The 27595-nt window shown below is 36.6% G+C and overlaps 1 long non-coding RNA gene across 1 annotated transcript in view; it reads right to left on the reverse strand.

Moving 5' to 3' along the window:
• The window catches only part of LOC123594217, a 583276-nt gene extending 557171 nt beyond the window's left edge, over positions 1–26105 (reverse strand). The window contains exon 1 of the long non-coding RNA XR_006710712.1: positions 25956–26105. This is a non-coding gene — a long non-coding RNA (uncharacterized LOC123594217). The remainder of the gene's footprint in view (positions 1–25955) is intronic.
• Positions 26106–27595: the final 1490 nt, after the last annotated feature.

Here is a 27595-nt window from a genome sequence, read left to right on the forward strand (position 1 = left end):
TTTATTTAAAACATGAAGCTGTGATATTTATTCTTTTACACTCCTCTCCTTCTTTATTTCATCTCTTTGTATGTGTGCATCTTTATAAACAAGTATAAGTTTCATAATGCAAAATAGCCACCATTCCCTGATCACAGCCTTTTTTTGTCCTTTAATTAAATCTCACTATATGAAGGAAACAATCAACAAAACTAAAAAAGCAACCTATGGATTTGGAGAAAATATTTGCAAATGTCATATCTGATAAAGGGTTAGTATCCAAAATATATGAAGAACTTATAAAACTCAAAACCCTGAAAACAAATAATCCAGTTACAAATGGGTAGAAGATATGAGTACACATTTTTCCAAAGAAGATATACAGATGGGTAACAGACACATGAAAAACTGCTCAGCTTCACTCATCATCAGGCAAACACGAATGAAAACTGCAATGAGATACCACCTCACACCAGTCAGAATGGCTAAAATTAACAACACAGGAAACAACAGGTGTTGGTAAGGATGTGGAGAAAGTGGAACCCTCTTAGACTGTTGGTGGGAATGCAAACGGGTGCAGTCACTCTAGAAAACAGTATGGAGGTTCTTCCAAAAGTTAAAAATAGAACTACCTTATGATACAGCAATTGTACTACCAGGTACACAAAGGATACAAAAATACTAATTCAAAGGGATACATGCACCCCAATGTTTATAGCAGAATTATCAACAATAGTCAAGTTATGGAAAGAGCCCAAAAGTCCATCGACTAATGAATGGATAAAGATGTGGTGTGTGTGTGTGTGTGTGTGTGTGTGTGTGTAGAGAAAGAGAGAGAGTATTACTTAGCCATGGAAAAGAATGAAATCTTGCCATTTGAAACAATGTATATGAAGCTAGAGAGTATTATGTTAAGCAAAATAAATCAGAGAAAGTCAAATACCATATGATTTCATTCATATTTGGAATTTAAGAAACAAAATAAATGAACTTGGGGGGGTGGGAAAGAGAGGCAAACCAAGAGACAGACTCTTAACTATAGAGAACAAACCGATGATTACTGGAGGGGAGGTGAGAGAGGGGAATAAGTTAAAGAGGTAATAAGTATTAAGGAGGTCACTTGTGAAAAGCACTGGGTCTTGTATGTAAGTGATGAATCACTAAATTCTATACCTAAAACTAATGCACTATAAGTTAACTAGCTGGAATTTAAATACAAACTTGGACAAAATATAAAAGCATATGGGAATGAAAAACAAAAAAAAACCCAAAATGAAATAAAATAAAATAAATCTCACTCTAATCAAATCTACTGAGTTTTAAGTTCGTTTTTTCTTGTCTCTTGAATTTTAAATGATCAAAAGATACATCTGTGGAAACACTTTATTTTATTTTTAAATTTATTTATTTATTTATTTATTTATTTATTTAATTATTTATTTATATTTTTTTTTATCTAAAAAACACTTTTTAACGTTTATTTATTTTTGAGACAGAGAAAGACAGAGCATGAATGGGGGAGGGTTAGAGAGAGAGGGAGACACAGAATCTGAAACAGGCTCCAGGCTCTGAGCTGTCAGCACAGAGCCTGATGCGGGGCTCGAACTCACAAACCGCCAGATCATGACCTGAGAGGAAGTCCGACGGTTAACCTACTGAGCCACCCAGGCGCCCCTATTTAATTATTTTGAGAGAGAGAAAGAGCAAGGAGGGAAGGGGCAGAGAGAGAGGAAGAAGACTGAATCCCAAGCAGGCTCCTCACTGACAGCGCGGAGCCCAATGTGGGGCTCGAACTCATGAACCATGAGATCATGACCTGAGCCAAAACCAAGAGTCAGACACTTAACCAACTGAGCCATCCAGGTGCCCCTGTGGAAACACTTTTTAAAATTTAGTCCTCATAAATGCCCAATGCAATATGACTTTATAGCCTTGCAGTCAATTCTAGAAATTGTTTAATATTTCATTAGGGTTGGTTCCTCATTCTCTATTTGGTAAGATCCTTACATTTGAATAGCTCTAAGATGATGTTCTAAAATCACTTCTAGCTTTTCATGTTTCTTTAAATTTATAAACAGTGTATTAGAAAAACATACTGTGGGGGCGCCTGGGTGGCGCAGTCGGTTAAGCGTCCGACTTCAGCCAGGTCACGATCTCGCGGTCCGTGAGTTCGAGCCCCGCGTCGGGCTCTGGGCTGATGGCTCAGAGCCTGGAGCCTGTTTCCGATTCTGTGTCTCCCTCTCTCTCTGCCCCTCCCCCGTTCATGCTCTGTCTCTCTCTGTACCAAAAATAAATAAACGTTGAAAAAAAAAAAAAAAAAGAAAAACATACTGTGGCACCCAGTTCCTTTTATCATTTCTATGTTAAGGAAAATACACTTCTACATCTGATACCTTCAATGATTCTATTATAGAATAAGCAAAATTGATATCTTAATTTATGCCCATCAGCTTAGACTAGGATTTCTCAACTTCAGCACTATGTATATTTTTGGCCAGATAATAATCCGTTGTGGGGGGCTGACCTGCACCTTATAGGATGGTTAGAAGCATCCGTGGCCTCAATCCACTAAATGCTAGTATCATCTCCCTGAAATTGTTACGACCAAAAATGTCTCCAAATGCCCCTGAGGGACATTTCCCCTAACTGAGAACCATTGGCTTAGATATATCAGTCAAGGTATTTCTCAGCTCAGTTTTTGTAATTTAAAGGGCGGAAGCTTTGATTTGCTCAATTTAATCTGCAAGTATGATCATTCTCTGTTACTAACACTACAGGAACTGTTCTATGCCTGGAGCTAATTGTTCATCCCCAGTAGAGACCACCTATTTACACTGGCATACTGTGTGCTATTTATGTTACTAAGTACTATTTGTATAGTATCTCATTTACTTCTTCTGTTTCACCTATGAAGAAACGGGCAGGAAGTCAAATTTCCTAGGAACTTTTTATCCAGATTCTAGACAAAGCAAATGTTCTAGTCCTTTAAAGCCTCTAAACTGTTTTTGCATTCTTGACTATGCTCATTTTGTGACATTAAAGAACTTATTAAACCTCAAAATGTTTTCATTTTTGTCAATAGTGTTAGTTATTATCATCATTACCTGTATAAACTACAGTTTGAGAAAAACAATTATTCTTTAGTTTAGAATTCTACTTGAAATCTCCATCAAAAGAAACTGGATTTCCATGTAGCTTGTTGATTTGCTATTTTGCAATACTAGAGTTGTTCCTTTTGTTTCCCCTCTCTTTGAATTATCAGCCATTCTGGACACATAGACACTCAATAAATCCTTGCCAACTGACTGCATAAACAACCATGAATAAATACAAATTGATTATCTATTGAAATTCAGAGTATTTTTCCCCTAAGATATTAACCCTTTATATCCCAGCAGTTGATGATCCACTGTGAATATTTGTGTGTATTGGTATATTCTAGTAGTGGTATGAGGCAAATGAGGTATTTCTATGTCACCGACTGGTGAATGGATGGTCACAGGAAGGCAAACAATGGCCAGCAGTATTGGATACTACTTAAGAATTGATAAATGAGATTAAGTGTTTTCTTTTCTCTGAAAGATGAAGGGTGACATGACTAAAAGGCATTGGTAGGGCAGGTAAACATCAGGAAGCAAGGGTCTGAATGAAACCTTAGGACTAACTTAGGCAGGAAATGAGTTTTGCTGCAGTGATATCCACTTTCGACAGTGCCTGCACAGCATGTGCCTCATACAGCACCCGGGGAAAGAAAACATTTTGACTGTATTTCTTTGAAGAAATGAAGGAACAAAGGCCATTAGATTGCATTCCCAAAGGTAGATCTGCAATCTATCTCCTCAGAGGGTCTCATATGTAAATGCTTTTGGTTTTACTGCATTTGAGTCTCAGCAGCCTATTTTCATGTTTTCACCTTGATTATTAAGTATTATTTCTGTTTAAATGAAGCTACCTTTTATAACTGCATTGTTAAATCTGTATTTCCAGATATGGACACTATTTATTCAGAAGAGCTATGAGGCTTTGGTCCTCAAATCAGTTCATGTTGTCCCTTAACACTGACAAGAATAAACCATGCAAAGTTAATTGAGATAGTGTCCACTTTTCTTGCACAAGCAAGCAGAGATTTTTGTGGTCAAGCAAATGAAAATTATTCTCTCTTATATTATAGCAAAGAGATAGACCAAGTCTCATTTCCAATAACTCTCCTTCAATGAACACACTTATAAATGGAAACACGAGCTCAAACATCTATTGGATGAATAATGGTCAAGCTTTCTGGTAAGGAGATGCTCACAGATATGTTTTCATGTTAAAACCAATTGTTTGTTAAGACACCTCTTGCAAACATCTTGTAAATTAATGTTTAAAATCCTTGCAAGAAACACCATATGCCAGTCAAAGCTTCTCCTTAGGTGGCCTAAGAAGCCAGCTCTGAAAATAAAGCCAACATTGGTTAAGCCAAGAAACACTACTTGAAATGTTTAATAAAACATTAAATACAAATGCTAAGATTGATCTATAGAACTATCAAGAGCTAAAGAAATTTTTGTATCTATAAAGTGAGAGAATTTTAAGAGATAAAATATAGAATGCTGAGCACATGGAATAAGAAATGCTCAGTTACCTCAGAATCATTTTTGCTTTCTTCCCAATATATAGTACCTCATATACATTTATATAAATGTAAGTATATATGTATATATAAAAATACATACATATGCATAACTTTTGAAGTTGTTCCTGGGACTATAAATATTTATTATTTTTTAAAATTAGTGTATTTCCTTGATAGTTATTGTTTTTTGTTTTCATTTTTTAGAGAAAGAACATAAGCAAGGGAGAGGGGCAGAGGAAGAGAGAGAGAAGAGAGCATCTTAAGCAGGTTCTAAGCTCAGTGCAGAGCTGACGTGGGGCTCCATCTCATAACCCTGGGATGATGACTTGAGCCACAGTCAAAAGTCAGACACTCAACCGACTGAGTTACCCAGGCACTCCTATTTGATAGATTCTTAAATTTTTTAAAATGTTTATTTATTTTTGAAAGAGAGACAGAGTGCAAGTGGGGGAGGGGCAGGGAAACACAGAATTTGAAACCGGCTCCAGGCTCTGAGCTGCCAGCACAGAGCCCAACACAGGGCTCAAACCCATGAACCAGGAGATCATGACCTGAGCTGAAGTCCGACACTTAACTGACTGAGCCACCCAGGCACTCCTGTTTGGTAGTTTCACTTAAGAATTTTGGCTATTCTTTACTAATAGATGCATTATATTTATATTGATTTAACTTTTAGTAAGGGATCTGAGAGGTAGTCTATGTTACTCTAAAAGAGAAATGCTTTAAGGTAAATTTCCAAAGCAATAGTTCCCAAACCACTGGGATTCTCAAGTTATCACTATCAAGTTAGTGATAATCATGTGTCAAAAACTTGGTGTCATTTTTTTTTAACTGAGGTGAAATTGGTATATAGCAATATATTGATTTCAGGTGTACAACACAAATAATTCAATCTTTGCATACACTACAGTGATTACCACAATGTCTAGTTCCTGTCACAATAAAATTGATCCCCTTCACCTTTTTCTCTCACCCTTCCAACACTCTTCCCCTCTGATAACCATCAGCCTGTTATCTGCATCTAAGAATTTGGTTTTGTTTTATTTGTCTTTGTTCATTTGTTTTGTTTTGTTTACATATAAGTGAAATCATACTATATTTGTTTTTGTCTGTTTAACTTATTTCACTTAGCATAATACCCTCTAGGTCCAACTATGTTATCAAAAATGGCATAATTTCATTCTTTTTTATGGTTGAGTAGTATTCCACCATATATGTATAAAATATATAATATATACAGACATATATGCATATACATACACACAACATCTTATTTATACATTCATCTATTGATAAACACTTAGGTTGCTTCCATATCTTGGCTATTGTAAATAATTTTGCAATAAACCTAGCAGTACATAAATCTTTTTGAGTTAGTGTTTTCATTTTCTTCACCCAGAAGTGGAATAGCTGGATCATATGGTAGATGTGTTTTTACAGGAACATCCATATTGTTTTCCATAGTGGTTGAACCTATTATCATTCCCACCAATAGTGTATGAAGGTTCCCTTTTCTCCAAACACTAACACTTGGTATTTCTTATCTTTTTAATACTAGCCATTCTGACTAATGTGAGGTGATATCTCATTGTGGTTTTGGTTTATATTTCCCTGGTAATTAGTGATGTTGAACATCTTTTCATGTTGGCCAGCTGTATGTATTCTTTGGAAAAAATGTCGATCTAGATTCTCTGTGCATTTTGTTATCAGCTTGTTCGTTTGTTTGTTTTAGTATTGAGTTGTTTGTGTTCTTTAACCATTTTGGAAATGAACTTTTTTTTTTCAATATATGAAATTTATTGTCAAATTGGTTTCCATACAACACCCAGTGCTCATCCCAAAAAGTGCCCTCCTCAATACCCATCACCACCCTCCTCTTCCTCCCACCCCCCATCAACCCTCAGTTTGTTCTCAGTTTGTAACAGTCTCTTATGCTTTGGCTCTCTCCCACTCTAACCTCTTTTTTTTTTTTTCCTTCCCCTCCCCCATGGATTTCTGTTAAGTTTCTCAGGATCCACATAAGAGTGAAACCATATGGTATCTGTCTTTCTCTGTATGGCTTATTTCACTTAGCATCACACTCTCCAGTTCCATCCACGTTGCTACAAAGGGCCATATTTCGTTCTTTCTCATTGCCCTGTAGTTCTCCATTGTGTATATAAACCACAATTTCTTTATCCATTCATCAGTTGATGGACATTTTGGCTCTTTCCATCATTTGGCTATTGTTGAGAGTGCTGCTATAAACATTGGGGTACAAGTGCCCCTACGCATCAGTACTCCTGTATCCCTTGGGTAAATTCCTAGCAGTGCTATTGCTGGGTCATAGGGTAGGTCTATTTTTAATTTTCTGAGGAACCTCCATACTGTTTTCCAGAGTGGCTGCACCAATTTGCATTCCCACCAACAGTGCAAGAGGGTTCCCGTTTCTCCACATCCTCTCCAGCATCTATAGTCTCCTGATTTGTTCATTTTGGCCACTCTGACTGGCGTGAGGTGATATCTGAGTGTGGTTTTGATTTGTATTTCCCTGATGAGGAGCGACGTTGAGCATCTTTTCATGTGCCTGTTGGCCATCCGGATGTCTTCTTTAGAGAAGTGTCTCTTCATGTTTTCTGCCCATTTCTTCACTGGGTTATTTGTTTCTCGGGTGTGGAGTTTGGTGAGCTCTTTATAGATTTTGGATACTAGCCCTTTGTCCGATATGTCATTTGCAAATATCTTTTCACGTTCTGTTGGTTGCCTTTTAGTTTTGTTGGTTGTTTCCTTTGCTGTGCAGAAGCTTTTTATCTTTATAAGGTCCCAGTAATTCATTTTTGCTTTGAATTCCCTTGCCTTTGGGGATGTGTCGAGTAAGAGATTGCTACGGCTGAGGTCAGAGAGGTCTTTTCCTGCTTCCTCCTCTAGGGTTTCCTGTCTCACATTCAGGTCCTTTATCCATTTTGAGTTTATTTTTGGGAATGCTGTCAGAAAGTGGTCTAGTTTCAACCTTCTGCATGTTGCTGTCCAGTTCTCCCCGCACCATTTGTTAAAGAGACTGTCTTTTTTCCATTGGATGTTCTTTCCTGCTTTGTCAAAGATGAGTTGGCCATACGTTTGTGGGTCTAGTTCTGGGGTTTCTATTCTATTCCATTGGTCTATGTGTCTGTTTTTGTGCCAATACCATGCTGTCTTGATGATTACAGCTTTGTAGTAGAGGCTAAAGTCTGGGATTGTGATGCCTCCTGCTTTGGTCTTCTTCTTCAAAATTACTTTGGCTATTCGGGGCCTTTTGTGGTTCCATATGAATTTTAGGATGGCTTGTTCTAGCTTCGAGAAGAATGCTGGTGCAATTTTGATTGGGATTGCATTGAATGTGTAGATAGCTTTGGGTAGTATTGACGTTTTGACAATATTTATTCTTCCAATCCATGAGCAGGGAATGTCTTTCCATTTCTTTATATCTTCTTCAATTTCCTTCATAAGCTTTCTATACTTTTCAGCATACAGATCTTTTACATCTTTGGTTAGATTTATTCCTAGGTATTTTATGCTTCTTGGTGCAATTGTGAATGGGATCAGTTTCTTTATTTGTCTTTCTGTTGCTTCATTGTTAGTGTATAAGAATGCAACTGATTTCTGTACATTGATTTTGTATCCTGCGACTTTGCTGAATTCATGTATCAGTTCTAGCAGACTTTTGGTGGAGTCTATCGGATTTTCCATGTATAGTATCATGTCATCTGCAAAAAGTGAAAGCTTGACTTCATCTTTGCCAATTTTGATGCCTTTGATTTCCTTTTGTTGTCTGATTGCTGATGCTAGAACTTCCAGCACTATGTTAAACAACAGCGGTGAGAGTGGGCATCCCTGTCGTGTTCCTGATCTCAGGGAAAAAGCTCTCAGTTTTTCCCCATTGAGGATGATGTTAGCTGTGGGCTTTTCATAAGTGGCTTTTATGATCTTTAAGTATGTTCCTTCTATCCCGACTTTCTCAAGGGTTTTTATTAAGAAAGGGTGCTGGATTTTGTCAAAGGCCTTTTCTGCATCGATTGACAGGATCATATGGTTCTTATCTTTTCTTTTATTAATGTGATGTATCACGTTGATTGATTTGCGAATGTTGAACCAGCCCTGCAGCCCAGGAATGAACCCACTTGATCATGGTGAATAATTCTTTTTATATGCTGTTTAATTCGATTTGCTAGTATCTCTTTGAGAATTTTTGCATCCATATTCTTCAGGGATATTGGCCTGTATTTCTCTTTTTTTACTGGGTCTCTGTCTGGTTTAGGAATCAAAGTAATACTGGCTTCATAGAATGAGTCTGGAAGTTTTCCTTCCCTTTCTATTTCTTGGAAGAGCTTGAGAAGGATAGGTATTATTTCTGCTTTAAACGTCTGGTAGAACTCCCCTGGGAAGCCATCTGGTCCTGGACTCTTATTTGTTGGGAGATTTTTGATAACCGATTCAACTTCTTCACTGGTTATGGGTCTGTTCAAGCTTTCTACTTCCTCCTGATTGAGTTTTGGAAGCGTGTGGGTGTTTAGGAATTTGTCCGTTTCTTCCAGGTTGTCCAGTTTGTTGGCATATAATTTTTCATAGTATTCCCTGATAATTGCTTGTATCTCTGAGGGATTGGTTGTAATAACTCCATTTTCATTCATGATTTTATCCATTTAGGTCATCTCCCTTTTCTTTTTGAGAAGCCTGGCTAGAGGTTTGTCAATTTTGTTTATTTTTTCAAAAAAACAACTCTTGGTTTCGTTGATCTGCTCTACAGTTTTTTTAGATTCTATTTCTGCTCTGATCTTTATTATTTCTCTTCTTCTGCTGGGTTTAGGCTGCCTTTGCTGTTATGCTTCTATTTCCTTTAGGTGTGCTGTTAGATTTTGTATTTGGGATTTTTCTTGTTTCTTGAGATAGGCCTGGATTGCAATGTATTTTCCTCTCAGGACTGCCTTCGCTGCATCCCAAAGCGTTTGGATTGTGGTATTTTCATTTTCGTTTGTTTCCATATATTTTTTGATTTCTTCTCTAATTGCCTGGTTGACCCACTCATTCGTTAGTAGGGTGTTCTTTAACCTCCATGCTTTTGGAGGTTTTCCAGACTTTTTCCTGTGGTTGATTTCAAGCTTCATAGCATTGTGGTCTGAAAGCATGCATGGTATAATTTCAATTCTTGTATACTTATGAAGGGCTGTTTTGTGACCCAGTAGGTGATCTACCTTGGAGAATGTTCCATGTGCACTCGAGAAGAAAGTGTATTCTGTTGCTTTGGGATGCAGAGTTCTAAATATGTCTGTCAAGTCCATCTGATCCAATGTATCATTCAGGGCCCTTGTTTCTTTATTGACCGTGTGTCTAGATGATCTATCCATTTCTGTAAGTGGAGTGTTAAAGTCCCCTGCAATTACCACATTCTTATCAATAAGGTTGCTTATGTTTGTAATTGTTTTATATATTTGGGGGCTCCCGTATTCGACACATAGACATTTATAACTGTTAGCTCTTCCTGATGGATAGACCCTGTAATTATTATATAATCCCTTTTTTCATCTCTTGTTACAGCCTTTAATTAAAATCTAGTTTGTCTGATATAAGTATGGCTACTCCAGCTTTCTTTTGGCTTCCAGTAGCATGATAAATAGTTCTCCATCCCCTCACTCTCAATCTGAATGTGTCCTCAGGTCTAAAATGAGACTCTTGTAGACAGCAAATAGATGGGTCTTGTTTTTTTATCCATTCTGATACCCTACGTCTTTTGGTTGGCGCATTTAGTCCATTTACATTCAGTGTTATTATAGAAAGATACGGGTTTAGAGTCATTGTGATGTCTGTATGTTTTATGCTTGTAGCGATGTCTCTGGTACTTTGTCTCACAGGATTCCCCTTAGGATCTCTTGTAGGGCTGGTTTAGTGGTGACGAATTCCTTCAGTTTTTGTTTGTTTTGGAAGACCTTTATCTCTCATTCTATTCTAAATGACAGACTTGCTGGATAAAGGATTCTCGGCTGCATATTTTTTCTGTTCATCACATTGAAGATCTCGTGCCAATTCTTTCTGGCCTGCCAAGTTTCAAAAGAGAGATCAGTCACGAGTCTTATAGGTCTCCCTTTATATGTTAGGGCACTTTTATCCCTTGCTGCTTTCAGAATTTTCTCTTTATCCTTGTATTTTGCCAGTTTCACTATGATATGTCATGCAGAAGATCGATTCAAGTTACGTCTGAAGGGGGTTCTCTGTGCCTCTTGGATTTCAATGCCTTTTTCCTTCCCCAGTTCAGGGAAGTTCTCAGCTATAATTTCTTCAAGTACACCTTCAGCACCTTTCCCTCTCTCTTCCTCCTCTGGGATACCAATTATGCGTATATTATTTCTTTTTAGTGTATCACTTAGTTCTCTAATTTTCCCCTCATACTCCTGGATTTTTTTATCTCTCTTTTTCTCAGCTTCCTCTTTTTCCATAATTTTATCTTCTAGTTCACCTATTCTCTCCTCTGCCTCTTCAATCCGAGCCGTGGTGGTTTCCATTTTATTTTGCATGTCGTTTAAAGCGTTTTTCAGCTCCTCGTGACTGTTCCTTAGTCCCTTGATCTCTGTAGCAAGAGATTCTCTGCTGTCCTCTATACTGTTTTCAAGCCCAGCGATTAATTTTATGACTATTATTCTAAATTCACTTTCTGTTATATTATTTAAATCCTTTTTGATCAGTTCATTAGCTGTTGTTATTTCCTGGAGATTCTTTTGAGGGGAGTTCTTCTGTTTGGTCATTTTGGATAGTCCCTCGAGTGGTGTGGACCTGCAGGGCACTTCCCCTGTGCTGTGGTGTATAACTGGAGTTGGTGGGCGGGGCCGCAGTCAGACCTGATGTCTGCCCCCAGCCCACGGCTGGGGCCACAGTCAGACTGGTGTGTGCCTTCTCTTCCCCTCTCCTAGGGGCGGGATTCACTGTGGGGTGGCGTGGCCCGTCTGGGCTACTTGCACACTGCGAGGTTTGTGGTGCTGGGGATCTGGCATATTAGCTGGGGTGGGTAGGCAAGGTGCACGGGGGCAGGAGGGGCAGGCTTAGTTCGCTTCTCCTTAGGTGGTCCACTTCAGGAGGGGCCCTGTGGCAGCGGGAGGGAGTCAGACCCGCTGCCGGAGGGGTGGCTCCGCAGAAGCACAGCGTTGGGTGTTTGCGCGGAGCAAGCAACTTCCCTGGTAGGAACTGGTTCCCTTTCAGAAATGAACTTTTTATCAGACATATGATTTGCAAATATTTTCTCCCATTCAGTAGGTTTTCTTTTCATTTTGTTGATGGTTTCTTTAACTGTGCAGTAGCTTCATAGTTTTTGCTTTTGTTGTCTTTTTTTGAGTCAGATCCAAAAATTCAATGCCAAGACTGATGTCAAGGTGCTTACTACCAATGTTTTCTTCTGGGAGTTTTATGGTTTCAGATTTTGCATTCAAGTCTAATACATTTTGTGTTAATTTTTGTGTATGGTAAAAGATAGTGGTCTAGTTCAATTCTTTTGCATGCCCAGTGTTCTGAACATCTTTTATTGAAGAGATCCACTTGTTTGAGTGTTTTTTACCAGAAATGAATGTTGTATTTTGTCAAATAATTTGTCTGCATCTGGTAAGATGATCATATAACTTAAATACTTCATTTTGTTAATGTGTTCTATCACATTAATTGATTTGCTGATGTTGAACACTCCTTGCATTCCTGGAATAAATCCATGGAATTAATCATGGTATATGATCCTTTTAATGTATTGTTGAATTTGTTTTGCTAATATTTTGTTGATGATTTCTGCATCCATGTTTATTAGGGATATTGGCCTGTAATATTCTTTTTTGTGGTGTCTTTGTCTGGATTTGGTATCAGTGTAAGGCCAGCCTACGATGACTTTGGAAACATTTCTTCCTTCTATTTTTTAGAAGAATTTCAGAAAAATAGGTATTAAATCTTCTTTGAATGTTAGATAGAATTAACCAGTGAAGCTATTTTGTCCTAGACTTTTGTTTGTTTGAAGGTTTTTGTTACTGATTCAATATCCTTAACAGTAATTAGTCTATTCATATTTTCTATGTCTTCAAGATTCACTCTTAGAAGACTGTTTCTAGGAATTCATCCATTTCTTCTAGGTTGTCCAGTTTGTTGGCACATAATTATTTGTACTATTCTCTTTTGATCTTTTAAATTTATTTGGTATTGATGACTCTAGCTAGAGGTGTGTCAGTTTTGTTTATCCTCTCAAAAACCAGCTCCTAGCTCCACTATGTTTCTCTTAGTCTCTATTTTATTTATTTCTGTTCCGGTCTTTACTTTTTCCTTCCTTCAACTAACTTCGGGTTTCATTTGTTCTTTTCTATAGTTCCTTTATGTATAGATTTAGATTGCTTATTTGAGATTTTTTTTCTTGCTATGAAATTTCCTTTAAGAATTGCTTTTGCTTGAGGCACTTGGGTGGCTCAGTCGATTAAGTGTCTGACTTTGGCTCAGATCATGATCTCACATGTTTTGGGTTTGAGCCCCGTGTCTTGTTCTGTGCAGACAGCTCATAGCCTGGAGCCTACTTTAGCTTCTGTGTCTCCCTCTCTGTCCCTCCCCTGCTCATGCTCTGTCTCTATCTCTCTCTCTCAAAAATGAACAAACATTAAGAAAAAGAATTGATTTTTCTCTATACCATAGATTTTGAATTGTATTTCCATTTCCATTTGTCTAAGGTATTTTTGGATTTCTCCTTAGACCCACTGGTTGTTAAGTAGCATGTTGTTTAATCTTCACATATTTGAGATTTTTCCAGTTTCCTTTTTTCTTAAAGTAAACTTTATCCCCAACATGGGGCTCAAATTTATGACCCAGAGATCAAGAGTTGCATGACCTATTGACTGAACCAGCCAGTTGCTCCATCAGTTTCCTTCTTGTGATTGATTTCCAGTTTAATACCACTGTGGTCAGAAAAGATGCTTGACATGATTTCATTATTCTTATACTTCTTGAGACTTTTTTTCATAGTGATCTGTTCTGGAGAATATTTCACGTGCACTTGAGAAGAATGTGTATTCTGCTGCTTTTGAATGGAATGTTCTGTATATATATCTATCAAGTTCATCCAGTCTAATATGTCAGTTAAGCCCAAAATTTCTTTATAGATTTTCATCTGGATGTTCTTTTCATTAAAATTTTTTATGTTTATTTATTTTTGATAGAGAAAGAGAGACAGAGTGCAAGCAGAGGAGAGGCCGAGACAGAGGGAGACACAGAAATTGAAGTAGGCTCCAGACTCTGAGCTGTCCACACAGAGCCCGATGAGGGGCTTGAACTCACAAACTATGACATCATGACCTGAGCTTAAGTTGGACACTTAACCAACTGAGCCACCCAGATGCCCCTTCTGTCTGGATGTTCTATCCACTCATGTAAGTGATTAAAGTCCCCTATAATTATTGTAGTATTGTTAACTTCTCCCTTTAGGTCTGCTAATATTTGCTTTGTACATTTAGTTGCTCATCTGCTGGGTGCATAATCATTTGCAAATGTGACATTCTTTTGTTATATTGACCCCTGTATCATTATGTAATTCCCTTCTTTGTCTTTTATTACAACATTAAAGTCTATTTTGTCTGATACGAATATAGGTATATGAGGTTTTTTATTTACATTTTTTCCATCCTTTCACTTTCAGTCTGTACTTAGATATGAAGTGGGATTTGGTAAGCAACATATAGATAAGTCTTATTTTTTAAGAATCCATTCAGCCACTCTGTCTTTTGATTGGAGAATTTAGTCCATTTATATTTAAATTAATTGTTGATAGGTATGTACTTAATGCAATTTGTTCATTGTTTCCTAGCTATTTCTGTAGTTTCTCTTTCTTCTTCTTTTGTTTTCTTCCCTTGTCGTTTGATGACTTGATTTATTATTATATTTACATTTCTTTCTCATTATCTTTCGTGTATCCACTGTAGGCTTTTGCTTTGTGGTTACCATGAGGTTCACATATAATGGCATATATATATATATATATATATATATATATATATATATATATATAAATGAAATCACATGGTATTTGACTTTATCTGACCAACTTATTTCACCTAGACTAATACTCTCTAGTTCCATTTATTTCGTTGCAAATGGCAAGATTTCTTTCTTTCTTATTGCTAAGTAATACTCTCTTGTATATATATGCCACTTCTTTATCCACTTATCAGTTGATGGACATTGGGGCTTTTTTCATAGTTTACTGTTGTTGATAATGCTGCTGTAAACATCAGGGTGCATGTATCCCTTCGAATCAATATTTTTGAACCATTTGAGTAAATACCTTATGATGCAATTACTGGATAATACGGTAGTTCTATTTTTAATGTTGTGAGGAATCTCCATACTGTTTTCCAGAGTGGCTGCACCAGTTTGCATTCCCACCAACATTGTAAGAGGGTTCCCTTTTTTCCACATCGTCACCAACACCTACCTGTTCTTTCCTGTGTTGTTAATTTTAGCGATTCTGACTGGTGTGAGGTGATATCTCATTGTAGTTTTGATTTGTATTTGCATGATGATGAATGATATTGAGCATCTTTTCATGTGTCTGTTAGCCATCTGTATGTTTTCTTGGGAAAAATGTCTATTCATGTCTTCTTCCCATTTATTAACTGCATTTGTTTTTTGGGTGTTAAGTTTTATAAATTCTTTATATATTTTGGATACTAACTCTTTATCAGGTATGTCACTTGCAAATATCTTCTCCCATTCTGAAGGCTGTCTTTTAGTTTTGGTGACTGTTTCTTTTGCTGTGCAGAAATTTTTTATCTTGATTAAGTCCCAATAGTTTATTTTTCCTTTTGTTGCCCTTGCCTCAGGAGACATATCTAGCAGGAAGTTGCTATGGCTGATGTCAAAGACGTTATTGCCTGTGATCTCCTCTATGATTTTGATGGTTTCCACCTCACATTTAGGTCTTTCATCCATTTTGAATTTATTTTTGTGTATGGTATAAGAAAGTGGCCCAGTTTCATCCTTTTGCATGTTGCTGTCCAGTTTTCCCAACACCATTTGTTGAAGAGACTGTCTTTTTTTTCCATTGGATTTTCTTTCCTGCTTTGTTGAAGATTATATGACCATATAGTTGTGGGTTAATTTCTGGGTTTTCTATTCTGTTCCATTGATCTATGTGTCTGATTTTGTGCCAATACCATACTGTCTTGATCACTATGGCTTTGTAATATAACTTGAAGTCCAGAATTGTGATGCCTCCATCTTTGCCTTTCTTTTTCAAGATTGCTTTGGCTATTCATGGTCTTGTGTGGTTCCATATAAATTTTAGGATTGCTTGTTCTAGCTCTGTGGAAAATGCTGTTGGTATTTTGATAGGGATTTCATTAAAAGTGTAGATTGCTTTGAGTAGTATAGACATTTTAAAAATATTTCTTCCAATCCATGAGCATGGAATGTTTTTCCATTTCTTTGTGTAATTTTAAATTTCTTTCATCAGTGTTTTATATTTTTCAGAGTACAGATCTTTTACCTCTTTGGTTAGGCTTATTCCTAGGTATCTTATGGTTTGTGGTCCAATTGCAAATGGGACTGATTCCTTGATTTCTCTTTATGCTTTTTCATTATTGGTGTATACAAATGCAACAGGTTTCTGCACATTGATTTTGTATCCTGTGACTTTACTGAATTTGTGTATCAGTTTTAGCAACTTTTTGATTGTGTCTTTTGGGCTTTCCATATTGAGTATCATGTCATTTGCAAATAGTGAAAGTTTGACTTCTTCTTTGCCAATATGGATTCCTTTTACTTCCTTTTGTTGTCTGATTGCTGAGGCTAGAACTTCCTGTTATATTCAAAATAACAGGGGAGAGTGGACATCCCTGTCTTGTTCCTGAACTTAGAGGAAAAGCTCTGTTTTTATACATTGATGATGATATTAGCTGTGGGTTTTTCATATATGGGTTTTATGATGTTGAGGTATGTTCCCTCTATCACTACTTTGCTCAGCATTTTTATCATGAATGGATGTTATATTTTGTCAAACGCTTTTTCTGTATCTACTGAGAATAGTGAACGATCCCTGCAATCCAGGAATAAATCCCACTTGATCATGGTGAATGATTCTTTTAATATACTCTTGGATTTGACTTGCTAGTATTATGTTGATATTTCTCACATCCATGTTCATCAGGTATATTGGCCTGTAGTTGTCATTTTTAGTGAAGTCTTTATATGGTTTTGGAATCAGTCCTCATAGAATGAATTTGGAAGTCTTCCTTCCATTTCTATTTTTTTAGAATAGTTTGAGAATGATAGGTACTAACTCTTCTTTAAGTGTTTGATAGAATTCCCCTGTGAAGCCGTCTGGCCTTAGACTTTAGTTTGTTAGGAGAATTGTTTATTACTGATTCAATTTCTTTGCTGGTTATCAGTCTGTTATTGTTTTCTATTTCTTCCTGTTTCAGTTTTGTTAGTTTATATGTTTTTAGAAATTTATCCATTTCTTCCAGATTGTCCAATTCTTGGTATATAATTTTTTCATAATATTCTCTTCTAGTTTGTATTTATGTAGTGTTGGTTATTATTCCTCCTCTCTCATTTGTGATTTTATTTATTTGGGTCATTTCTCTTTTCTTTTTGATAAGTCTGACTAGGGGTTTATCAATTTTATTAATTTTTTTCAAAGGCCAGATGCTGGTTTCATTGATCTGTTTTACTGTTTTTTATTTGTTTTTTAGTTTCTATGTCATTTATTTATGTTCTAATCTTTATTATTTCCCTTCTTTTGCTGGATTTAGCTTTTATTTGTTGTTCTTGTTCTAGTTCCTTTAGGTGTAAGGTTAGGTTGTTGATTTGAGATTTTTCTTGCTTCTTAAGGTAGGCCTGTATTGCTATATACTTCCCTCTTAGGACCACTTTTTTGCTACATCCCAAAGGTTTTGGACTATTGTGTTTTAATTTTCATTTATTTCCATATATTTTTTAAAGTTTTTGTTAATTTAAATTCAAGTTAGTTAATATACAGTGAAGTATTGTTTTCAGGAGTAGAACCCAGTGATTCATTGCTTACATATAACACCCATTGCTCATCCCAACAAGTGCTGTCCTGAATGCTTATCGCCCATTTAGCCCATCCCCCCATCCACATCCCCTCTAGCAACCCCCAGTTTGTTCTCTGTATTTAAGAGTCTCTTATTTTTTGCCTGCCCGATTTTATCTTATTTTTCCTTGCCTTCACCAATGTTCATCTGTTGTGTTTCTTAAATTCCACACATGAGTGAAATCATATATTTGTCTTTCTCTACCTGACTTAGACCACAGATATATGGAGGTTAAAGAACATCCTACTAAAGAATGAATGGGTCAACCAGGAAATTATTTCAAATCCAATGTTTCCTTACTGATTTTCTGTTTAGATGATCTGCCCATTAATGTAATTCGGATGTTAAAATCCTCTACTATTTTTTTATTATTATCAATGAGTTCCTTTATATTTGTTATTAATGGTTTTATATATTTGGGTGCTTCATATTGAGGGCATAAAAATTTACAATTGTTAGATCTTGTTGGATAGTGCCCTTTATTATGATATAGTGCCCTTCTTCATCTCTTGCTACAGTATGGTTTAAAATCTAGTTTGTCTGATATAAGTATGGCTACTCCAGCTTTCTTTTGATGTCCATTTGCATGAGAAGTATTTCTCCATCCCCTCACTTTCAATCTGCAGATGTCTTTCGGTCTAAAATGAGTCTCTTGGAGACAGTATATAGATGGGTCTTGTCTTTTTTTAATCCATTCTGACATCCTGTCTTTTGATTGGAGCATTTCGTGATTATTGATAGATTCATTCAGAGTAATTATTGATAGATATGTATTTAGTATCATTTTATTACCTGTTTTGTTGTTGTTTCTGGAGATTTTCTCTGTTCCTGTCCAATCTTTGTTGTTTTTGGTCTTTCTTTCCCACTCAAAGAGCCCCCTTTTATCATTTCTTGTAGGGCTGGTTTAATGGTTATGCATTTCCTTAACTTCTGTCTGAGAAATGCTTTAGCTCTTGTTCTCTTCTGAATTATACCCTTGCTGGATAGAGTATTCTTGGTTGCAGAGGTTTCCCATTTAGCATGTTGAGCATATCATGCCACTCCCATCTAGCTTGCCAAGTTTCTGTGAAGAGATCTGTAGCTAGCTTTATGGGTCTCCCTTGTAAGTTAGGGACTTCTTTTTTCTTGCTGCTTTTAGGATTTTTTTCTTTATTACTATAGTTTGCAAATTTAACTATACTATGACTCAGTATTGGCCTGGTTTGGTTGATTTTGATGGGATTTTTCTGTGCCCCCTGGATTTGGGTGTCTGTTTCCTTTCCCAGATTAGGTTAGTTTTCAGCTATAATTTCCTCAAATAAACCTTTTGTCTCCTTTTCTCTCTCTTCTTCTGGGACTTCTATGATATGAATGTTATTACATTTTATGGAGTCACTGAGTTCCCTAAGTCTACATTGGTGATCCAATATTTTTCTTTCCCTCCTTTGTTCAGTTTTATTATTTTTCATAATTCTATCTTCTATATCACTTATTTGTTCCTCTGTTTCTTCCATCCTTGTGGTCATTATGTTCAGTTGGTTTTGAATCTGTTATTGCATTTTTTCATTTCAGCCTCAGTGGTTTTACCTCTTTTATCTCTGTAGTAAGGGTTTCCTTTATGTCTTCTATGCTTTTCTAAGCCCAGCTAGTATCCTTATGATTGTTGCTTTAAATTCTGGATCGGGCATATTACTTATATCTGTTTCGATTAGATCCCTGACCATGACCTTTTCTTATTCTTTCTTTTGGGATGAATTCTTCCATTTTGGCATTTTGTCTAGGTCCCTGTCTTCTTCTCTGTGTTAGGGAAACCTGTTATTCTTCCTGCTCCTGAGAATAATGACTTTATCAAAAATAAGTCATATAATATGCAGGGCCTCGTGTTTCTGGAAGTGTCTCTGGTGTGTGCAGCACACACTTTTATGCTATTTTTTTATTGTTCTAGCCCTGAGGTCAATTGTCTGCAGAGTTTCTCCTTGCCTTCAGTGGGTAGTGTTGGGATCTTGGCCAGAGTGTGGTGAGTTTTAACCAGGTGTGCTCTGGTGTGCTTGTTAAAAGAGCTCTATTCCACTAGAACTCAAGCTCTTCAGAACTCTATGTCAGTAGATGTGGTGCAGGAGAGAGTTTGTGCTGGCCTTCTAGGGGAGGAGTCCACTGCACTGGTCCTAAGGCACATTTGCCTGAGAGAAGTAGTACCAGCAGAGTACAAGTGGGTGGGAATTGATGTAAGCAAGTTAGGCAGCCAGTGTGGGTGCTGTGCTATTTATTGAAGTTGGCTTATGCTGATGGATGGGGGAGGGAAATGGTTCCAGCCTTCTACTTTGTCCCTGGAGAGGGCAGTCATGCTTGTTGTTCTCAGGGAAGCACTTTCAGAAAAGTACATAATTTCCCATTGTGCATCACAGGCATTTTTCACATCACTGATGTCACAATGTCTGTTTCTGGGTTGCCTGCCTGCCTAGAGCAGCACATTGTACCTTGGGCTCTACTCTAGCTGGGCCTGCTTACTTTAAAAATTCCAAACTTCAGGGACCAGGTGTGGCAGGGATCTGCATTGGTCCTCTGGGAAATGGTCTTACCCATGCTGCAACTGATGCAGGTTTTACCAGAAAGGCAGTTGACCAAAGCACAGGGGTGTGGGATTTGGAGCAAGCAGGGTAAACAGCCAGTGTCCTGGTTGGTCACCCTCAGCATGTACCTATGCTGTAGGGCAAGGGAAGGAAATGGCATCCACCAGTTCTATTGTACCCAGAGAGGCAATGCCACCTCTCACAGATGTGCTCCAAAAAGAGCAAACAGTCTTTCCTTGTGCCACTTAGGCAATCATCAGATTGTCCCATATGCCTTCACATTGTTTGCCTGCCTCCACTCCAGGAGTAGGACAGCATACTCAGGTCTCTATCCCCATCAAGCCCAGGGACCACTGAAACTCCAGTCTTTGAGCCTCACTGGTTGCAAAAGCTTACAAAATTCAGCTTTGGGGAAGTGTTCTCCTTATGCTTATCCCTGTGTGCTCTACTCTCTCTTTCCTTTCTCTGCAACCAGGGCTCCCTCCCCTCTCCAACACCCATGATCCATTTCTCCCCCAAACTTAATCTCCACACTTCCTACCTTTCTCAAAGTGACCACTTTTCTCCCTTTAGATGTGCAGTTTGTTCTATCAGTCCTCAGGTCAATTTCTTGAGTATTAAGAATTATTTTATAGTTATCTAGCTTTGTTTGAGGGATGAGACAAGCCTAGGATCCTCCTACTACACTGGCATATTAACCACCCCTCCACATTTTATGATTGTGACCCTACTGACCTCTAGATCTCTTCTGGGTGACAGTTGCAAAAACTGGGGCTTCAGAGGAGTGTATAAGCTCCTTTCTTGGAGGTACTTATGAACTGTGGCAAGGGAAAAGCAAGGAGCTAAGATGGTATCCACCTGTCTATGTTCCCTGAGAGTGCCCCTGTAGCTTTCAGATGTGTGGCAAACCTAAAGCCTATTCCTGAGGTTGAAGTTTCTGGACAAGTAAATGGGCCTTTTATACAAAAATACTAAAGGGGTGTTTAAGTCTGATGTTTGTTCAGTGCAACTGAGTGTGGTAGCCTGCCCTTAACTGTCTTTCCAATTGTTGCAGTCCCATGGAGCCCAGAAACGCAAGCCTCTCTGGCTTCCAGAGCCAGACAAAAAAGAGGACTATGTGGACCACACTAACATGTTGCTTTAGCAAGGCTAAAGAAGAGTATTAAGGGTGGGACACATCCATAGCTTTAGCGATGAAAAGGGAAAGCACTGGATATAGGACATGCCTGTGGCTTTAGCAAGACAAGGAAAGAGTGCAGGAGGTGGGGCATGCATGCAGCTTCAGCAAGGTCTTGTCCCCACATGCCTGTCTGCACTAGCAAGACAGAGGAAAAATGCAAAAATGGCATTCACCAGTGCCTCCTTAAACAAAGAAACTCCCAACTAGTCCCTGCTTCTCCCAGCAGACAAGTTAAAATTGGCAAATAAATCTTCTTCACACATTAACCAGTCACCTCTCAAACTGCTGCCTTTGCACTGGGTCCTAGAATGAGTGATTACACACACAAGCCCCTCAAAAGGAGTATCTCAACTACCCACAGCACCCTAGGTACCCTGAACATAAGTCCCATTTGTTTCCAAACATTTTTGGGACCTCATCTCTCCAATGCAAATCCCAAGGGTGAGCGTACCTGATGTGGAGCACAAACACCTTGCTCCCTAGGAAGAACCTCTGGGATCCCTTCCCCTTGTGTCACTGTGATGTGGTCGGGGTTTTGGTGAAATTGTCTTGCCACTCCCACCCACCTCAATGTGGTCCTTTTATCCCTGTTGTGGAAGGTGTTGTTCAGGTAGTTTTCAGTTCTTTTCCAGCAAAATTATTTCATATTTAGCTGTAGATTTGGTGTCCATGGGAGGATGTGAGTTCATGATCTTCCTATCTTACATTTTTGAACACCATCCCAACCCTGTGTCACTGTTTTTTATTTTTCCCATTCTAATAGTTGTATAGTAATAGCTCATCATAATCTTAATGTGCATTTCCTCCATGGTTAGTGATGTTGGAAATATTTTTATGCGCATATTTGCCATCTTTTCATCCTCTGTGGTGAAATGTCTCTTCGTGTCTTTTGCCCATTTTCTGACTGGATTGGTGGATTTTTATGGTTGAGTTTTGAGAGTGCTTTATATACCCTACATATGAGTCCTTTACCAGATATAAGGTTTGCAAATATTTTTTTACAGTCTGTAGGTCATCTTGTCATTCCCTTAACAAGGTCTTTCACAGAACAAAAGTTTTAAATTTGGAAGTCCAATTTTGATTTGTTCTTTTATGAATTATGCTTTTGGTGTCATGCCTGAGAACTTCTCACAAAGCCTTAGATCTCAAAGATTCTGTCCTGTGTTATATTCTAAAAGTTTTATAGTTTTATATTTTATATTTAAGTCAATGAGTTAATTTGAATTAATTTTTGTATAAGGTATGAGATTTAGGTTGAGGTTCACCTTTTTGCCTATAAATATTCAATTATTTCAGCACCATTTGTGACAAGACTATTCTTCCTTCATTGAATGCCATCACAATTTTTCAAAAATTCAATTGGCTATAGTTGTGTGGCACTATTTTTGGTTTTTAAATCCTGTCCCATTGATCTCTGTGATTTATGTGTCTATCCTTTCACCAATATCAACACAGTCTTGATGACTGTAATCAGGTAATGATTCCTAAAATAGGATAGATAGATTCCTCAGTTTATTCTTCAAAATAATTTTTTTAAACTAGTCTATTCTGTCAGTTGTTTCACTTGAATTTTAGAATAATGTTGTCTATACCTACAAATAATGTTATGCTGGGATTTTGACAGTAATTGGTGTTCCACCTGTATATCAACCTGGGAAGAATTGACTTATTTTTTTTTCCATTTTGAGTCAGCCATATCATGAACATGGTATGTTTGCCTCTTTATTTGGATCTTTGATTTCTTTCATCAGCATTATGTAGTTCAGCATACACAAGTCCTGTACATGTTTTGATTTACACTCATATATTTCCTTTTCTTTAGAGAAATTATAAATTATTTTGTATGTTTTATTTTGCCTTTCACAGTTCACTGCAAGTTGATAGACAGTTAATATACATTAATCTTATATTCTGTGGTTAGGATATTTCTTGTAATTCTCTGCAACTTACTATGTAGACTATCATGTCATCTACAAATAATAAGTTTTATTTCTTTCTTTCAGATATGCATGATATTTATTTCCCTTTCTTATCTTATTGTGTGGGCTAGAACTTCTAGTAACAGGTTGAACAGCAGTCGTGAGAACAGACATCCTTGCCTGTTCCTCATCTTAGAGCAAATTATTCAGTCTTTCAAAATTAAGTATCATTTTAAATGTATATTATTTATTTTGTTATAGATATTCTTTATCGAGATGAGAAAGTTTTCTTCTATAATAAGCTTCCTGAGAGTTTTTATCTTGAATGGGTGTTGAATTTTGTCAAATACTTTTTCTGTGGTTGGTATGATATTTTTTCTTCTTTAGCCTGTTAGTATGGTCGATTCCATTGACTGTTTTTTGACTACTGAATTAGCCTTGCATCCCTGGAATAAACAATTTGTTATGGCATATAATTAATTTAATGTATTAATAAATACTATTTTTAAATATTTTGTTAAGAATATTTGCATCTCTATTCATGATGAATATTAGTTTGTAATGGTTTGAGGGGGTACTGTCTTTTTTGGCATCAGGTTATTTCTGGCTTCATAAAATGAATTTAGAATTGTCCTCTAGAGATTTCTTTTTAAGAAATTTTAAATTATGAATTCAATTTCCTTAATAGCTTTAATATGTCAAATGACCTATTTCATATGGGGTGAATTGTGACAGTTTAAACTGTTAAAAAATTTGGACCATTTTGTCTAAATTGTCAAATTTATATGAGTAGTGCTTTTTACAGTAGTCCTTTATTATCCTTTTGATGTACATTTCTGAGGTTATTAATTTGTATCTTCTTTCTTGGTCAGTCTTGCTAAAGGTTTGTCAATTTTACTGTTCTTTTTAAAGAATTAGTTTTTTCTTTCATTGTTTTTCTTTATTATGTTTTCAATTTCATTGATTTCTGCTCTTATCTTTATTGTCTCTTTCCTTCTCCTTGCTTTGGGCTTATTTTGCTCTTATTTTTCTAGTTTCTTGAATTAGTGGCTTAGACTATTGATTTGAGGCTTTTCCTCTTTTATTATAATGTAAACATTTAGTGCTATAAAATTCCCTGCCAACACTACTACAGCTGCATCTCACAAATTTTGTTATGTTGTATTTTTATTTTCATTTACCTCAAAATATTTTAAAAATTTGTCCTGAGATTTTCATTTTGGAAGCATGGATTATTTAGAAGGGTGCTGTATAACTTCCAAATATTTGGAGATTTTCCTGTCCTTTCTGATTTCTAGTTTGATTCTATTGTGGTCAAAGAAGGCACTCTGAATGGTTTAATTCCTTTAAATGTTTTGAGGTTTGTTTTACAGATCAGAATATATTATATCTTGGTATATGTTCCATGGGCTCTTGTAAAGAATACACATTCAGTTGGTGTTAGATGGAATGTCTTATAAATGGTAGTGAGATTCTGTTGGTTAATGGTGTTGCTAAGTTCTTCTATAACCTTGATTTTTCTCACTAGTTGTTCTATTAATTTTTGAGAGAGAAGTACTGAAGTTTCTAATTGCATTTGTGGATTTATCTACTTCTCCTTTCAATTCTGTAAGTTTTTGCTTCACATATTTTGAAGTTCTATTGTTTGCATATATATTTAGGATTACTATGTTTTCTTGGTGGATTGACCTATTATCATTATGTAATGTATCTCTGTGTCCCTGGTAATTTTCTTTGCTCTGAAGTTTACTTTAACTGATATTAATGGCCACTTGTGCTTTCTTTTGATTTTATTTGTATGATGTATTTTTCCATCATTTTACATTCAACCTACCTATTTCATTTTATTTGAAGCAAGTTTCTTGTAGATGGCATACAGTTGGGTCATTTTTTAAAGCCCCTCCAATCTGCGTTTTTTAATTGGTATATTTAGATCATTTATAATTAAAGTAATTATTGTCATTCTAGGGCTTCAGTGTGCCATTTTATTTTGGAGTTTTGCTTTTTTCTCTGTGCTCTCTGTTTTACATTTCTCCGTTTTCTTTTTGCTACTATTTTGTGGGTTACTTGACCATTTTTTATAATTCCATTTCTATCCATCTAAAGTTTTTCCAGTTTATTTAGTTTTAGTTTGTCTCCTTGTATAACTTTTTTACTAGTTGCTTTAGGTATTTATGTATCTGTCTGTCTATCTATCTATCCATCTATCTATCTATGTCTATCTATAGATATATCAATCATCATATATCTATCTAAAATCAGTCTAATGGTATTATGGACTGAATGCTTGTGTCCCTTCAAAATTCATATGGAGGGTGGTGGTGACTAATTTGTCACTGAGACTCTAAAGAGACTATGGGAACAGCTTGGAAACTGAACTCGAGGGCTGAGGCCTAAAACGGGTAGGCAGTACAGGGCTCCCTATAATGGGACTTTAGGATTACTAGAGTTCGATAATCAATTTTAAGTGTTTTTTTTTCTGTGTTGTAATTCGTTTAGAACATCCTGAAAACTTCATTAGTTTGGAGTCAGCCTTGTGTTTTATTTGTGATACTTAGGAGACTCAGAGGAAGGTGTTATAACTACTTTTTTTTTAATCAGCCAAAAATAATTTTCTGTAGCTTAATACTTCCTTACCTTTTAGTTGCACATATTGTCCATGTTGTTGCTTACAATACAGTAAAACCTTGGATTGTGAGTAACTTGTTCAGCAAGTGTTCTGCACGATAATCAAACATTTATAATACATTTTAACTTGATAAACAAATTATGTCTTGCAATACATCATTGCAGTAGTATGTGATACCGAATATCACATGATCACAACTGAGCCAATGGTTCTTCTCTCTCTCACTTGTTGTGGGATTGTGGGTGATCAGCTCCCAGGATCAGATGCTTGGTCTCAGGCTGCAGTGTTTGACATAAAGCAGTGATTTTTCAGAATGTTGGAAGGTGCCCACAACTGGCACTAGTATATTTTTTGTCACTTCAAAGAACCTATGGGCAGTCCTTGCTTTTCCATACAAGAGTAAGCTTAGGAATGCTTTGCTTCATTCTAGGTCAGGCTGCCTGCAGATAGAGACCCTTTCCTCTGCTGCCTTATTGCCAGTTACATAAAATACAGTATGTGACAAGAGTTTATTGCTGGTGTACCATAGTGAATATCCATGCAAGTGTATACAGTGGCCCCATGCAGAAAAAAATTCCATTAAGCCAACAGATAGCACATATTCCGTTAGTGATAGTGAACACTGTTCTACACAATAACCCTCCTCTCTCATCTCCCTCACAGCAGCCATGAAGGTTTTCAAAGGTAAGTGCAGGTTAATTTATTTTTCTTTGTATTTTGTATTTTACTAATTATTTTTCATTATATTACAGTATTGTAATCATTTTATATGAATATTTTTGGGGTTACAGAAGGAATCATCTGAGTTTCCATTATGTCTTATGGGGAAATTCACTTTGATACTCAAGTGCTTTGGATTACAAACATGTTTCTAGAACAAATCACAAACCAAGGTTTTACTGTACATACTTTATTCAAGAAGGCTTATGGAACTTTAGAGCTGTCCATTCTTTGGGGATATATATGTACACATTTTTGGATTATTTTTATAGTCTCCATTAGTTCCTAATCATTAGTGATTTTCTTCTTGGATTATTGAAGGGGAAAATTTTCAATTTTTCCCAGACTGCTATGGTGGAGAGATCATAGGCACTGGATGTAAAAGAAGCTGAATCAAATTTGGCTGACTGATCTTTGGCAAATCCATTTGACTTGACATTGACTTTATCTTCTGGTTATTCTCATCTTAAGCATCGTTCTCGAAATATTCTCTAAAACATCAATTTGCTGCTTAATGGTGGGCAAATTAGATTTGCCTTTTCAAAGTACAGTTTCACTGTTTGTGGAAAAGATAAGATTCTAGAGAAAAGGCTTTGAAATAAGGAGGATGTCAGAAAATTCATTCTTTGAGCCTAGAAATCACACTTTAAAAGGCTTTCAGTAAAATAGTCATCTGGTAATAATATATAAACACTCCCTCTAAAGACTTCCTTACAAAGTCTATGAGAAAGTTGAAACAAGAAAAATTCATCTGTGTTTAAAAAATATGAGCCTTAATTGAAAAACCTCTCTCTGCCCTTACTAAAATGTAACACCCTCCAAATAACAGCCATATGAAAGTAAAATGTTTGTTTGTATCAATAGGTGGTTTGGTTTAGGAGCAATATGGCTAAATAATTTCTTTAAAGGTTGCAGTGCCTGGTTTGAA

Source organism: Leopardus geoffroyi, chromosome X (assembly GCF_018350155.1).
Source record: "Leopardus geoffroyi isolate Oge1 chromosome X, O.geoffroyi_Oge1_pat1.0, whole genome shotgun sequence".
NCBI lineage: Eukaryota > Metazoa > Chordata > Mammalia > Carnivora > Felidae > Leopardus > Leopardus geoffroyi.